This window comes from Neolamprologus multifasciatus, chromosome 23 (genome assembly GCF_963576455.1).
Source record: "Neolamprologus multifasciatus chromosome 23, fNeoMul1.2, whole genome shotgun sequence".
Classification (NCBI taxonomy): Eukaryota; Metazoa; Chordata; class Actinopteri; order Cichliformes; family Cichlidae; genus Neolamprologus; species Neolamprologus multifasciatus.
The window spans coordinates 5,953,395-5,967,774 of record NC_140460.1 but is presented as its reverse complement, the minus strand read 5'-3'; the positions used below and the strand labels follow the sequence as shown (position 1 = coordinate 5,967,774).

The window sequence follows — 14,380 nt, the reverse complement described above, 5'->3', positions numbered from 1 at the left end:
GAAAACAAGAACACGGTGTACAGTCGAGTCTTAATAGCTTACTTACAACTGGGCTCGTCAGGCACTCTTCTTGGCTGCAGTGGTTATTATTATATTTACATGCTTCCAGCTCCCGTTTTTGCTCGATGACAGCTCATACTTTTCCTTTTTCTCCCTCCCTCGCTCACAGACACATAACGTGTATGGCAGTCCATTCTCCCTGCAGCACGGACTACACTGCCTATGATGCTACATTCTTCAGAGCTATACCGGTAGCATTCTGCCTATTAGCTTAGCACAACAACAAAAAGGCCTCTCTCACCCAGGAAACACGCAGAGAGAGAGAGCGTCACCCTGTAACCATGGCAACCGTAACGCTGCCACCTGGAACAACAGAACGTAGCTGTCAAACAAAACCCAAACAGTCCTGACCCGCCACAATATGAAACAGGGAAGTACCGCCGTGTAATCCATTTATTTCAACAAAGTAACTGTATTCTAAATACCACCTTTTTAAACTGTAACTGTAACGGAATACAGTTACTCATATTTTGTATTTTAAATACGTAACGGCGGTACATGTATTCCGTTACTCCCCAACACTGACTTTATATAGCAGAGATGACAATAAAGTTTACTTTGACTTTGATAAACTCCTTCAGTAAAAGGTTTTAAATGTTTAACCATTCAAAGTCAATGAGACGGTGATGGAAAGCCATAAAATGTTAACATTACATGGTTCCTCGATAGGCTTCCATTGGTTGATAAAACATTATCCATTAAAAACCTTTTAACTTAGGAATCATGCATGATTTCACAATGGCAATGATCTCTGCCTCCAACGAAATGGTAACTTGTATTTTGGGATACGAATGACATCCAGGCAGAGCTATTCTGAGAGTCCATGTGTAGTTTTTTTGATAGTCTCAATACCAACATTGAACTGGTGTCAGATTGATGCTAGCACGATAGGATCAATGCTTTCGTTTGTTTCTCTCAGCTATGTTCAGTACGTTGTTCCCATTTCATCAAACAGTACACATGTCTGTGCAAACTTCCCTTATGCAAGCACCCTTTCCCCTTCCCCGTCCTCCAGTCCTCGGCTGTGTTTTGCTCTCAATGTGATTCAGTTGCACTAAGCAGACAGATGCAAGCTTCAGTGAGTGAAAAAGAGGAGCATCACGTGGAGATATGTTGCAGCTGTATAAGAAAATTTCCTAAACGATGCAGAAAGAAATTCTCTACTGAGGCAGCAAAACCAATTCATAGAAATATACGAAAAAACATGAAAACTTTGGAACTTGTTTTTTTTGCTGGAGCGAAAAAAATCTGAGGAAATCTTTCAGATAAACCCAGGTCGACCCGAGAAGCAAAGAATAACCAGGTAGCTCATATAGTGGTGAAAATGATGATTCAGTCATGACTCATGTCAGATCTGCATTAATCACAGGTAATTTTCAAAGTGTTATTAGTCATCATAATTGGTACTTCAGCACACTGATTATAAAACACATTCAGAAATTCACACAATATATTTAGCGCACTGACATTTGTTAAATTAATTATTTTATTGGAACTGAAAACCATACATAAACGTGAAGTATGAAGATATCCAGATATAATAACCCTTTTGTGTTAAACCTAGTTATTGTTATTGTTATTTTTGCAGGAGACACACCACTCTCTCTTACATAAGCTGTCTTTACAAATTAAAAGTTTTTTTTTTCTTTTGGGGAGGGGGGGGGGTATCTATTATACTGGCCCTGTATTTACTTGGTACTCAGTCAGCCCAATTTTGCAGTAACAATCCAGCTTATCCCTGATTTGCAAATTTCCTTCTTCTTCAGGATGTAAAGTCAGACAAGAACACCTGTAAACATATGCTGCCCCCAACAGCTCTGGAAGGATTACAGACTTGGTATGTACACTGCTAATGTTCCCTACAGTACAAAAAACAGTAATTAAAAAAACAATGCTGAATGCTGAAATTTAGAAAAAAGTTATTGTAAGAATTGGTTGTGGTAGCATCTTAACAGACACGTGCTTGGAGTATTACCCAGCAGTGATGATGCTAGTTGGTCTAAAACTTGGAAAAGGAACAATCATAGTAGGAGTAACAATAAAGACAAAGAAGATAAAAGTAACAACAACAGAAAGATTAACAGTGGACAATTTTGACTTTTCAGTTTCACACCACTGCAAAGAAATTAATGAACATTAAGACATCTGTCTTCTCCACTGCACAGCAAAAGCTAAAGGATCGACAGACCAAAACAAGAGTAGCCCACATTAAAGGTTATATGATATATTGCCGTACCCCAAGTGGGAGTAGACAGCAAAGACATGTAGATATTGGCACAAGCAGCTCTGTAAAGCACCTACCAAAGGACTACGATGACAGGACATTTAGAGCTCAGAGAAGAGAAAATCTAGTGATTTACTGTGAATCTCCAACGGCCACTTAAAATCCGCCCCAAATTGCTCTCCTGCTACTTCAGCATGCGAGCTTGCGATTGTGTGCACACTCTGCATCTATACGTTCTAAGGCAGTGAAGTGATTGCGGGTGGTCTAAAGAAATGTTTTCCTAATAAATCACAAGGGAGCTTTTAAAATCAGTGTGCAGTGCAGTGGGGAGTATTTCTTTTCCCATTCCCTCTGAGAACACCTGAAGCATACCCAGCTTGACTGCTAATGGCTCAGTGGTAAATCACATCACGAACTCGAAAGCCGACTCACTATTTGAAACTTGCAATTCTTGGGTGCTTGTCTTGTTGCAGTCGCAGCCAAGACACACACAAAATGTGCATATAACAATCAAAAGGCACACACGCACACTGACTACCTACCAAGGAGAGTGCTAAGAAATAAACTCCAAAGCTTCAGACAGCGCTGACCCTTTTGGAGAAGCTTTGGGTGGCAGCTAAAGGTTGCTTTAACATGCCTCCTTACTGTTGAGCCTGATAGTTTGACATGAAGAGGAGAGGAATGTCTCTCTGCGATCTTTTCTCTGTGAAAACAATGAAGGTCAGACTAAGACAAGGTCCAATTAGAGCTTGGCCTCAAATACCTGAAGTGAGCAAAGAGAATCTCTGTGTTTTTCTTTGTCTAGAGGGTTTGCATGTGTGCTTCTGTCCACAGGGGGGGCGGCAGGCATTTGGATAGTCGAGCATTATCAAACCATATGTCCCAACACACATTAAAGCAAAAAGAGGACACCAGTGAGAAGAGACACTTTACTACAATTATTATGCACCGTTTTCCTGGCTGCTCTCCACAAAGCCAATGGACTCTAATGTAACGGCTGGAGCAAGTCAAAACAGATAAGGAGAGTCAGACTAAAATGCGGATGATCTGGTAATGAATGTGTGCACATAATCACACACAGTCCTCAGTGCAGCTGCAGCAACCCCTCTGCAGTGCAAACAAGAGTGCACACAGAAGGGTCCATCACAAATAGCAACCCCCAATCAATCTCTGCAGAGAACTGAACGCTTGGGGATACAGTGGCAGTGATCTCACACCAACCTTTCTATCACACACAGATCCACCAAGTCACGGGCATTCACAGTCACTAGAGGTGCCCCAGCAACAGCTCTGGGAGCAGTTGCCAAATTTATCAAAGAGGTCCAGGAGCAATCCGGAGGGCTCCAGCACTTCTGCACCAATGTGTAATTATTAGGACAGTTAGAAAGTCAGAGAGATAGCCCCTTTAATTACAGCTGTGGGGAAAAAATCCCAGAAAGAGTGGTTGGGGAGAGAACATAAGGGGCACAAACTGAATGTGGCCTTTTGTTGGATGCAAGAGGCAGGGATGCAGGAAGCCTCAATGACAGAGAAACCAGATGTTGGGGTTGAAGATTTACACTTTGACATAAAGAAAAACGGCTGATTAATGTAACTCCTGTCTGACTAAAGATTGAGTGACTGCAGCAAGGGCTCTTCATTTTCTGCATTTTCCATGCTTTATTTTCTTCTCTATTAATTTAGCAGTGTGACAGTTAATTACAAAACAGTACTGGTATACACCCCAGCAGCTCATTTTGAATTTGCCAGAGCAGAACTGAAAAGCTACTCTAAGCGCTGAGGGGAATTGGCCTGCAGAGAGTCTGTGCAAAGCCGCAACACGGTAATTGTTTAACAGCCTTGTACATTAAAATGTGCAACCACAAAAATGGACCTCCACATGTAGTGTGACAAATTGGACGACCCGGTGAGTAACTTGGTTTCGTCGTGATTTGGACAGCACACAACGGGGATTTTATTTGTTTGTTTGATCAGTGCTTTGGAAAAATAAACAGGAAAAGCTATTTGAATTGAAAATTGTTCTTTAAACAAGCTGTGATCTTGCTAGCAATCCCATGAACACTGGGAAAATGAGTTCTTCTCTTCCCAAAAAATTGATTAAATCAGTTCCTCTAAACCAGGAGTCCAAATGCCACCTCCTCATACCGTACACTTACTGTATAAACAGTATTATGCTTTCAGTGATATAGTAATGCCATGCGTTATGTTCCCTACTATCCACAACAACAACACAAGCCCAAACATGCCTAAGAGCGAGTCCAGCATTTCAGCATCCACTTACCTAAAATCCAAGTACCTAAAAAAGGGAGCTACTTCAATAACAGGAAGTGGCTGGGATACAAGAGGTCAGACCTCCAACAAAGTTTGATACTTTGCAAAATATGAAGGAAACTGTTAAAAGTGGAAACTAATCTGTTTCACCATGCAGGCATAAAAAAACCCAATTACAACCAAGCTGTGAAGGAGGAGATATGAGCACCAGGTGATGTGCAACCAAAAAGTAAGCGAATGACTCAACCGAGTTTCGTATCAGAAGAAGAGCAAATGGTGGATGCAAAATGACTAAATAGGGTTACATGGTGGGAAAAGGAGGGATTTAAGTAACTGGTACATCCCAGGTAGAAAGTATTTTTCAAATTCAATGTCATGATGTCACAATATAGTGCATGCATAAAATTTCCAGGGAAGGCACTACCTAAGCTGCTTTTTACTTACGTATGACTTATGCTGTGTCACTACTATTGCACTATAGGATGGAAAACGCCATTCATTTTGCTTGCACTACTAAATCCTGCGGGCTGCAATTGCTGATAAAACTTTATTTAGTAATTCTTTCTACATATTTATTTGAAATATCATGATATAATTTTGACACTGTATTGTCCACTCCTATTAGCCACAGTCCTTGACCAAAGGTTTAACCCCCTTACTTTCTTAGCCACGCACATGCACATGCACATGCACAGTTGCCGCTACCCCCACCATCACTTCTACCATCGACTCTAATACCTCAGGGCTTTGAAGGCAGCATGCGTCATAGCTCAGTGTAAAAGCCACTTTGGTGGAGCATTGGCAATCTTATTAAGAACTGCCAAATAACTACGAACTCTACTGGCAGGACATCTGACCCGTTATCTGCATTGCAAATTCAATATTAGGTTGGTGTCTCCAGCGTTTCGTTCAGCACCAACGAAAGAAACAGTGGAGATGTGAAACATCACCCTGGAATCTGACACTGACTTAGACATAGACAAAGACTTTATTAATCCCACCCTGGGGAAATTCACACAATATTACAGCAGCACAAGGGTCAGCAAGAGGAAGTGAATTAGAGATATATTAGAAAAATAAAAACTAGAAAAACAAATAGATTAGAAAAATAGTGTACAAGTAAAAAAGAGTCATGCAGTAAATCCAATTACAGAGAATTTTTCACATTTACTTAAAGTGCAGTGAAAATGATAATATATACAGGTAAATTATAGCAGGTTGCACTGTACAGTGTGACTGCTGTCGTGATGAAGGACCTGCGATGGCGTGCTGTCCTACACTCTGGCTGTAACGCCTACTGCTGATGGAGCTGCTCGGTGCCTCCATAGTCTCCTGCAAGGGAGTGAGAGGTGCTGTCCATAATGGACATTAGCTTCACTAACATCCTCCTCTCACGTTAGATGTTATAATTTTACTATCATATATGATTATGAGATAACTTGTAAAAACAGATAACAAACAAATTAGCAGAATAGATGTGTTGTGGTGAATGCCAAGAAGATGAACCCTGACCACATGAAGGGAGCTTGTGGTTTGACCTTTTCACCTACTTTCTAATCCTCTGGCACATTCTGTTTAGCTCAGCATATCCATGGATCCCACTGACCTATGTACACACACACACCTACACACACACACACACACACACACAGAAGTGCTTGGATACAGCTGCAATACAGACAGGTCCAAGCCTCTCCAGGAACAGATTTGCTCATGTCGGTGGGTAAACCGTCATGGACGACAAATCCAAGAGTCACCTGAAGGCTGACTTTGGACACAATTGACTAAATCCACCTGGTGAGGGCTGGAAGTTGGCCAGCTGCTGCTGCTCACGCTGACTGTTTCCCCCATTTATCTGTATCTATATCCCCATCTGTCTCATATCTCTCTGAATGTTCCTTGATAGTTTTAGTTTTGGTTTTTAAAGAGTACTTTACGAGCCAACTGGTGCACACAAATCTTTGCAGGTTTTAGCCACTCAGCAGGTGAATGCTGATTTCAGCATACACCAGATTGATTGAGACTTAGATATCTCAGCATCTATTACATGAATTATAACATATTGTATGGAAATGTATGTTCCCTTTAAAACAATTCTACTGACTTTGATAAGTCTCTAATCGCACCAACCTGAAGTTAACTTTAGTGGCCAGAGCTTGTGAGAAGAACATTATTGGTTTGAAACATGGATAAGATCAAGTGTGTAAAACTCACTGAAAAGCCTTCAGCTAATTCAAAATGCTGGAGCAAGAGTCCTGACAGGGACTAGAAAGAGAGAGCATATTTCTCCTGTTTTGGCTTCCCTTCATTGGCTTCCTGTTAAATCCAGAATTGAATTCAAAATCCTGCTCCTCACATACAAGGTCTTAAATAATCAGGCCCCATCTTATCTTAATGACCTTGTAGTACCATATCACCCTATTAGAGCACTTCGCTCTCGCTCTGCAGACCTACTTGTTGTTCCTAGAGTATTTAAAAGTAGAATGGGAGGCAGAGCCTTCAGTTTTCAGGCCCCTCTTCTGTGGAACCAGCTTCCAGTTTGGATTCAGGAGACAGACACTATCTCTACTTTTAAGATTAGGCTTAAAACTTTCCTTTTTGCTAAAGCATATAGTTATGGCTGGACCAGGTGACCCTGAATCCTCCCTTAGTTATGCTGCAATAGACGTAGGCTGCCGGGGGATTCCCATGATGCATTGAGTTTTTCCTTTCCAGTCACCTTTCTCGCTCACTATGTATTAATAGACCTCTCTGCATTGAATCATATCTGTTATTAACCTCTGTCTCTCTTCCACAGCATGTCTTTATCCTGTCTTCCTTCTCTCACCCCAACCGGTCGCAGCAGATGGCCCCGCCCCTCCCTGAGCCTGGTTCTGCCGGAGGTTTCTTCCTGTTAAAAGGGAGTTTTTCCTTCCCACTGTCGCCAAAGTGCTTGCTCATAGGGGGTCATATGATTGTTGGGTTTTTCTCTGTATCTATGAAGCGCCTTGAGGCGACTTTTGTTGTGATTTGGCGCTATATAAATAAAATTGAATTGAATTGAATTGAATTGAATTGTATATACATACAAATCTTATAAACATATTTGTGTCAGCAGGGTTTTTCTGTCTCATCTTACTTATATGACATAACATATGAAGTGTAATTAATAAAAATACTTTTTGAAGGAGATTACCTGATTTAAATGTGACCTTGAATGTAGCCCTTCACATATCTTCAAAAATTTCTTTTGAAGCAATTCAGTGATTAACACATTGGAATCAAGGATCTTTTTTGCTGTGAGGCAAAAGTGCTCTTTGTTTGGAGCACCTCTTATGCTTTTCTTAAATGGTTTAATCTCTGGTTTTCCCCACAAGTGCAAAACACGTTAGGTTATTAACTATCTGGGACCAGGGCAAGACCAGGACATTCTCTAGAAAGAGACATTTTTTTATTTTTAAGTTGAACATTCTCCCTCAGACACCTCAAAACATTAGATCAGAACTCCATGTTAACAGTGTTATCGTGATAATTCATGATAAAGACTATGACAAGCAGATAGGTTGTCATGTCACACATGTCACACATGCCCTCTGGCTTGGAAAGCATAGAGTCTTTCACTTAAAACTACTTGTGGAATGGAAACCCAGGTCTCATTACCAGCATGATCCTCCACACAAAATGTGGGTTAGTTTGAAGCAGAAGATGACGTTTAATCTCTGTGGAGGTCTGTAGAGAAATTGCAGAGTGCACAGTGCAAGTGCTCAGAACAGGACTTCCAGTAAGACGCTAATGATAGAAGCCACACTCAAGGCTCCCTGGACATGCCTGAAAAAGATGACCTTGAATTGGAAATCGGACAACTTTAAATCAGGTAAGGCTTTTGACTTTTATGGACCTGTTCTCTGAATTTTTGATCACACCCTATAAAATACGACATAAGAAGGCTTGGTTTGGTCTTTCTGTCAGAGTAGATTTACATATTAAAGTTTAGACTATATTTTTAGAGTGACTTTTATGTGATTGTCATAGTCCAAGACGGTTATATTTTAATCTATTTTAATCTAATTTGTGAGAGCGTCTGGATTCATTAAAATGAGCAGCGCTGCTTCATCAGAAGAACTGTGAACAAGAGTAAAAGCCAATATTACCACAACAATAAAAACCTTTAAGAAAAATATGATTCACAGTTCTTTGCCTCCAGGGAGACAGACAGGAGGGTTACAGAAACTTATTTTTTCCTGGATGGGGTACAGAATAAAAAGCGGAACTGATTTATTATTATTTTTTTACAATGACAAAATAAACCAACAAGAAACCTTCTGAAGCCAAAAAAATTTCCAGAAATCATGCACTAAGGACTACTGAACATAATGGTTTTTCAACATTTGCCATTCAACATTTGCCTGAATAACACTAAGCAGGGAAAATCACATTGTGTCTTATTTTGTGTGGCTCGAAAGTGCTAACCAATATCAACAGCTGCAGAACTAGAATAATGTGCTCCCCACCTGGCAGCAGCGTGCATGGATAAGCTTAACCTGGGTGCAAAGGTTCTGAATAAAATTAATTTGACTACTTTCCAATTCTCTCCCATAAATCCCTGTGATTGGTTTCAGGAACCCCAGAGCTAGATCTGTGATTAGCGAGGAGGGCTTTATAAGTATCATACTGGCGCCTCGGCTTCATAAATAGCCACACTGTGTAGAATCCAGGCGGCAGGCTAAAGTAGAGGAAGACAGACAGAAATCACTCTTGGTAGAAGACTTCCTTCTTATTGTTCTCCCCACTTATGTCTTGTGTTTCTCAAGCTTTAGTTATCTTCCTGTCTGGAAATCGAAGAGCAGATCCAGGGGAGTCCTCTGTACCGCTACACATTAAAATTGAACACGTAGTCACATACAACAAAAATGTGGGTTTCTCCTTTGGGAAATGGAGCACACATGAGTGGAAAACATTGACCATCTGTAGGCTTTCCAAGCATTCCCTGTTTACCAGCTCATCAGAGTCTGACAGATACAGTCTGTACAACGATAATTCCAGCATTTTATAGCTGATATCCTTCAGTAAGACGTCTTTCAGTTGTACACTATGTGCGTGAAGATGTGGGAACCCCTGTTGAGTTTGTTGTTAGGCAGGAAAGAAAAACAATGAGGTAGACAAAACAGGCAATTCTTCAGGCGCTGTCCAGTGCTGAAACCACAGAAAGAGCCAACAGGGAGCTTTTCATTTTCCGAAGATTAGCTCAGGCAAGGAAACGCAGACATAATGGTAAAATAAGCAGCTTCTCAGTATTTGCTTCTCCTCTTGGGTGTTTTAGAAGGTGAATGATAGAGACATGGGCCAATTCAGATTTACTGATGTGCCAAATGAGTTTAACAAAGAAGGCAACAGACTGAACTGGCGAGACAAAGGGGAAAGGTAGCTCAACAAAAATCCACCTTCAGGAATAATTTCTCCAATCACTGGATGATACGCAACTGTGCTCCTGTCATTAATTCAGCAGACAAAAACTGTTACCAGATGTCATTACTTATTTATAGTATTTAATAGTGAAAATGCTTCTTTTGAATAATACATTTGGTGAGAGCGCTGGATTTGGGGAGGTGGGGATGGAGGGGTTGACTGATGAATATTCACAAGCTGCGTCTGGAGGGATTGTGCTAAACTACCTTTTTTTCTGCCTCTGTGCCTCCTGGGCTTTGTCTGCTCTGCCACTTGCCATGATGGCCCAGCTGCGCTGCTCATTTGCTTGGCGCCACGCACAGTGGCTAGTTCAACATGGTTAATGCCAGGCTATTATATTATTAGCCAAGGCAAAGCTAGCAGCAGCCCACTTAGGCTCCGCTCCATCTGCTTGGTGGTGTCAGGTTGGAGGAATGGAGGGACCCAGAGCTGTCTATCAAGGAGACTGACGTCGACCAGCGAGCAAAGGTACAGCATTCATTAAACCAATGAAATGACCCTGGAGCTGGGGGAACAGAGGTGCCAAGTGGATCCTGGCCTAAAATGTGATCTATGGTCGTGTGTGCTCGGGGTTCTGCTGCGACACACGTGTAACTTGAACAGACAATAGCGAGCGCACACTCTCATGATCATTTATACAAACAGAATTGAATATGTGCGTAGGCTGCTGTGAGTGTTTTCACTGCCTAATTGGATCTAGGTTATGTACTGTAAGTGTGTAAATTAGTCTCTCACTGCAGGAGTCTTCCACTATCCCTCCTGGCCCTTCTCCCACCATGGGGGGAAAAAAAAACTACACCCATTTGTAACATACATCGTGAGCCTACAGCTCTGAACCTTTATCGAAAACACACAAAAGAAAAACATATTAATAAATGTTCCTTACCACTGTAAAATTACACACAGCAGGATCACAGCTGATTCATAGCACCACACTCTTCCAACTACAGGATTTCAAGCTGGAGGCCTTTGCCAGTCAAACAGCCTAACTCAAGCCCAGAGATCTTCTGCACTGATATTGTGCAGTTGCTTGGCAGCTTTCCCTTGTTTCATCCTGTGCCAGGGTGGCTTTGTTTGTTTTAAGCATAGCAGAAGGTTCATTGTAAGAATATTAATGTCTTACATTTGCGAAATCTCTGTAAAAATTCACAGTTTCCAATTTACTTGCTTGGACACTACTCAAGTGCAAAATTGAATTCTGGCCCATTCACGTCTTCCGCTACAAGTGTCTGCACTAAGCTGAGCGCAGCCAACCAGAAAAGACACATTATTGAAATATGTGACAACGCAACCTCATGCAAAGAGCAGATAATGCTGTAAAACTCCCACAGTCTGTTGCATCCCTTCTTCATTCTCTTTCTTTGTTTCTCTCTTTCCTCTTTCGTTCTGTCCATGCTCATGAGATGTGATGACAACATTTCCGAACTGCTTTTGGCCTTGACCGCAGTTGGAGAGGAGCCACTAAGAAGCGATGAACCACTCTCTAAAGGAATATTGTTCATCCATTGTAATGCCTCATCACACAGAAAACGTGAAAATGGGGGCAGTGAACTGGCAATGCCACAGAAAAAGAATACCTCTTCTGAGAACAATAGCGCTAACAGTAGAGCCTGCGATCCAGTGCAAGAGTGATGAGTGAGAGTCCAAACAGTGCAGGGCAAGAGAAAGAGACACAAAGACAAACACAGAAACCTTCTGCAATATGCATGAGTGCACAAGGCAGAAAGAAGCAGAGGGACTTAAACAGCAGTTTAATGTGCAGCCAGATACTAATAGTGCAACAGGAGCTGATGATGCCCACATCATCCAACAGCAAAACTCAGGAACTGGAAGCATAGGTGGCCATAAATGTACACACACACACGCACGCAATTATCAGATAGACAAAGACCTACACATGGCTGCCCAACCAGTGAGAGGAGAATGTTTTATCTACAATCAGTCACAGAATGAAAATGAGGCTGGTCAGTTTGTAGACCTGGAGCATCAAGGATCACATTGCCAATGCTAAGCCCAAACAGATTCAAAAGATTTGTGTAATTGCGGGAGATTTGGAGAGATGGAATATCAGATAAAAACGGTGCATAATCTGTTTGGCTGAAGACTGCTTAGACAAATTCTAGGTTGGCTGGCTGAGTGAATGTGTGCACGTGTATGCAAATACCTGAGACACACAATTATAAGACAGAATAAGAACCCAGCGAGAGTGAGAAAAGGGAGGGAGGGAGGCTAGTAACCATTTCACAAACAGTTTGGCTGAATTTCTGCTTAATTTCCCAGGGGGTCATGAGCAACTCCACTCCAGCTTCATTGCCGTTCTCTGACAAACATGAAAAACGAAACAAAACTTTACTTTCTTTTTCATCCACAAAAAACACTCCTCACTGCTACACAGTCAAATGAAAGCCGTGTTGCCACACAGGACTGAAATGTGGCATTCAGGGTGGGCTCGGACCTCCTCCTTTTCAGTCAGTTTGTGACCTAGAGCTCCTTCTGCTAGATGCCAGCCTTTCTTCAATAGAAATAATTGAGAGACCCTTTAGGTGGAGTACAAGTGCCATCCAAGATAATGTCTCAGGTTTCCCTCCTTTGCTTCGCTGACAGCGCTGACAGCCCTGCCTGCGCTGCCTATCGACTTACACCCACTCCAAAAGCTCCCTCTGTCCCCATCTGCCTCACCTGAAGGCTTACCAAAGGAGGAGAAAATGGGATTTTCACTACAAAGAAGTGAGCTCATGGTCATACAGATCCAAATCGTACAGTAACCGGCGCTGTCAAGCATCCTTTTGAACATAAGCAGCCTCAAAGGAGAAAACAAGAGGGAACGACGCTTTGCTACATTTATTACTTTTCAACAGATGCTGCATAATTGGACAATTACGACGTGATTCAAACAGACAGAAAACAGCAAAATCGCTTAACTTTTGTCAAAGTGCATTTTGGAGTCTTATTAAAACTAAATCACCAACACAACAAAACCTAAAAAGATTAATTGAAAAATAGCCTCATGGAAGCAGTAACTAGCTTCAAGCAGTGACTCGCATGCTTGCAAAGACTACTTTGCGATATAAAGCACATTTCTTTTGGTAACAGCCACATATCTTTGTCTTTGAATAGTACCGACAAGGACATTTCCAAATGATGTTCGACTTTAAGTGAACAAAATTCGTGAAACACCCATTTCGTTTCGTGGAATTAAAATAATGTTAAATTGACTTAATTTTATAATACAGTCAGACAAATTCAGAAATAAATAGATATACAAAAACACACAAGACTACTCGCCTTCACCTTTCAGATCAAGTCAGGTCCCGTCTACAGGAATGTAGAGCGATGCCGCAGCTTTACAGGAGCGTCTGTGTGATACAGTGCAGGTGGTAGCGCCACAGTCAGGGAAGCTGAACCATCCAAGACACGCGTAAAAGCCCCGCGAGTCCGAGGAATTTCTGTCAGACAGGGAGACGGGGTCTGTGTCGTTTCGTGTGCAGTGCGCCTGGATGCGGAGACGTGTCCTTGCGTCTTTCGGGGACTTGTCGAATCAGCAGCCGCGATGAGTGGATGAGCGCCAGCCAGAGTGGTGCTCACCTCTCCAGCAGCTGAGCGCTACTGAACAAAAGAGTGCTCCGCAGGCTCTCTATTCAAATAGCAGGAGAGAGGGATGAACGAAGATTGGGGGGTGCTGGTGGTTGGGTGTGCGGAACGAAGGGGAGGAGGAGGATGTGCTAGTGTGTGTAAGAGTGTTGGGGGGGGGGGGGGGGGGCTTTAGTGTTAAGGTTGATATAAAGATCAGAAGTTTGTACTTCGAGCATCTCTTGAAAGCCATCTAATGTAATGCACGTAGACCGCCTGACAAGACGTGTGGTTGCTTATAATAAACCCAGGCACACAACAATCACAAATCCATTAGTCATTATCGGTTCAAGGAATTTATGACAGGCGGGGAGGGAGAGGGTTTAGTTTAAGACGTGATTTGGCATCTCTGTCCTACTGTAGGCCCCCACAATCCCGTTTGGCCTTTGTCTGAGCGCTGTAATTAATGACCTTAGGGAAAGAATTACCTTGTTTGGCAGCGTAGCAGTGACCTCAACCTGAAATTTACTTGCAACGGAGCGAGCTTAGGCTATCAAATTGGATTAATGCCCAAATTGCCAAGGATTTAGTTGGCAGGCCTACACGGCAAACGTTGAATCAACATTTTTCACATAAGAGCGAATCTGACGTGGACATATAGCGAGGCTTACCGGCTTTCTACTCTGCACTGTATAGTCTGCGCAGTGGGAGTTTAACATTAGCATAATTACTGTGGTGCTTGTGAAATAATAAAAATAAAAACGGTCATTTGAAAAGAGTTTGCAAAAGTGGCGCTTGTGTACATTCACG

The 14,380-nt window shown here is 42.0% G+C and overlaps 1 protein-coding gene across 2 annotated transcripts in view; it reads right to left on the bottom strand.

The window, feature by feature from the left end:
- Window positions 1-13,662, bottom strand: part of ncanb (neurocan b) — a 202,129-nt gene extending 188,467 nt beyond the window's left edge. Inside the window, exon 1 of one of the 2 annotated variants that reach the window (XM_085152483.1) lies at window positions 13,286-13,662. The gene's annotated coding sequence lies outside the window, so the exon portion shown is untranslated. The remainder of the gene's footprint in view (window positions 1-13,285) is intronic. The other variant, XM_085152482.1, reaches the window with a different exon arrangement.
- Between the last annotated feature and the right edge of the window lie 718 nt (window positions 13,663-14,380).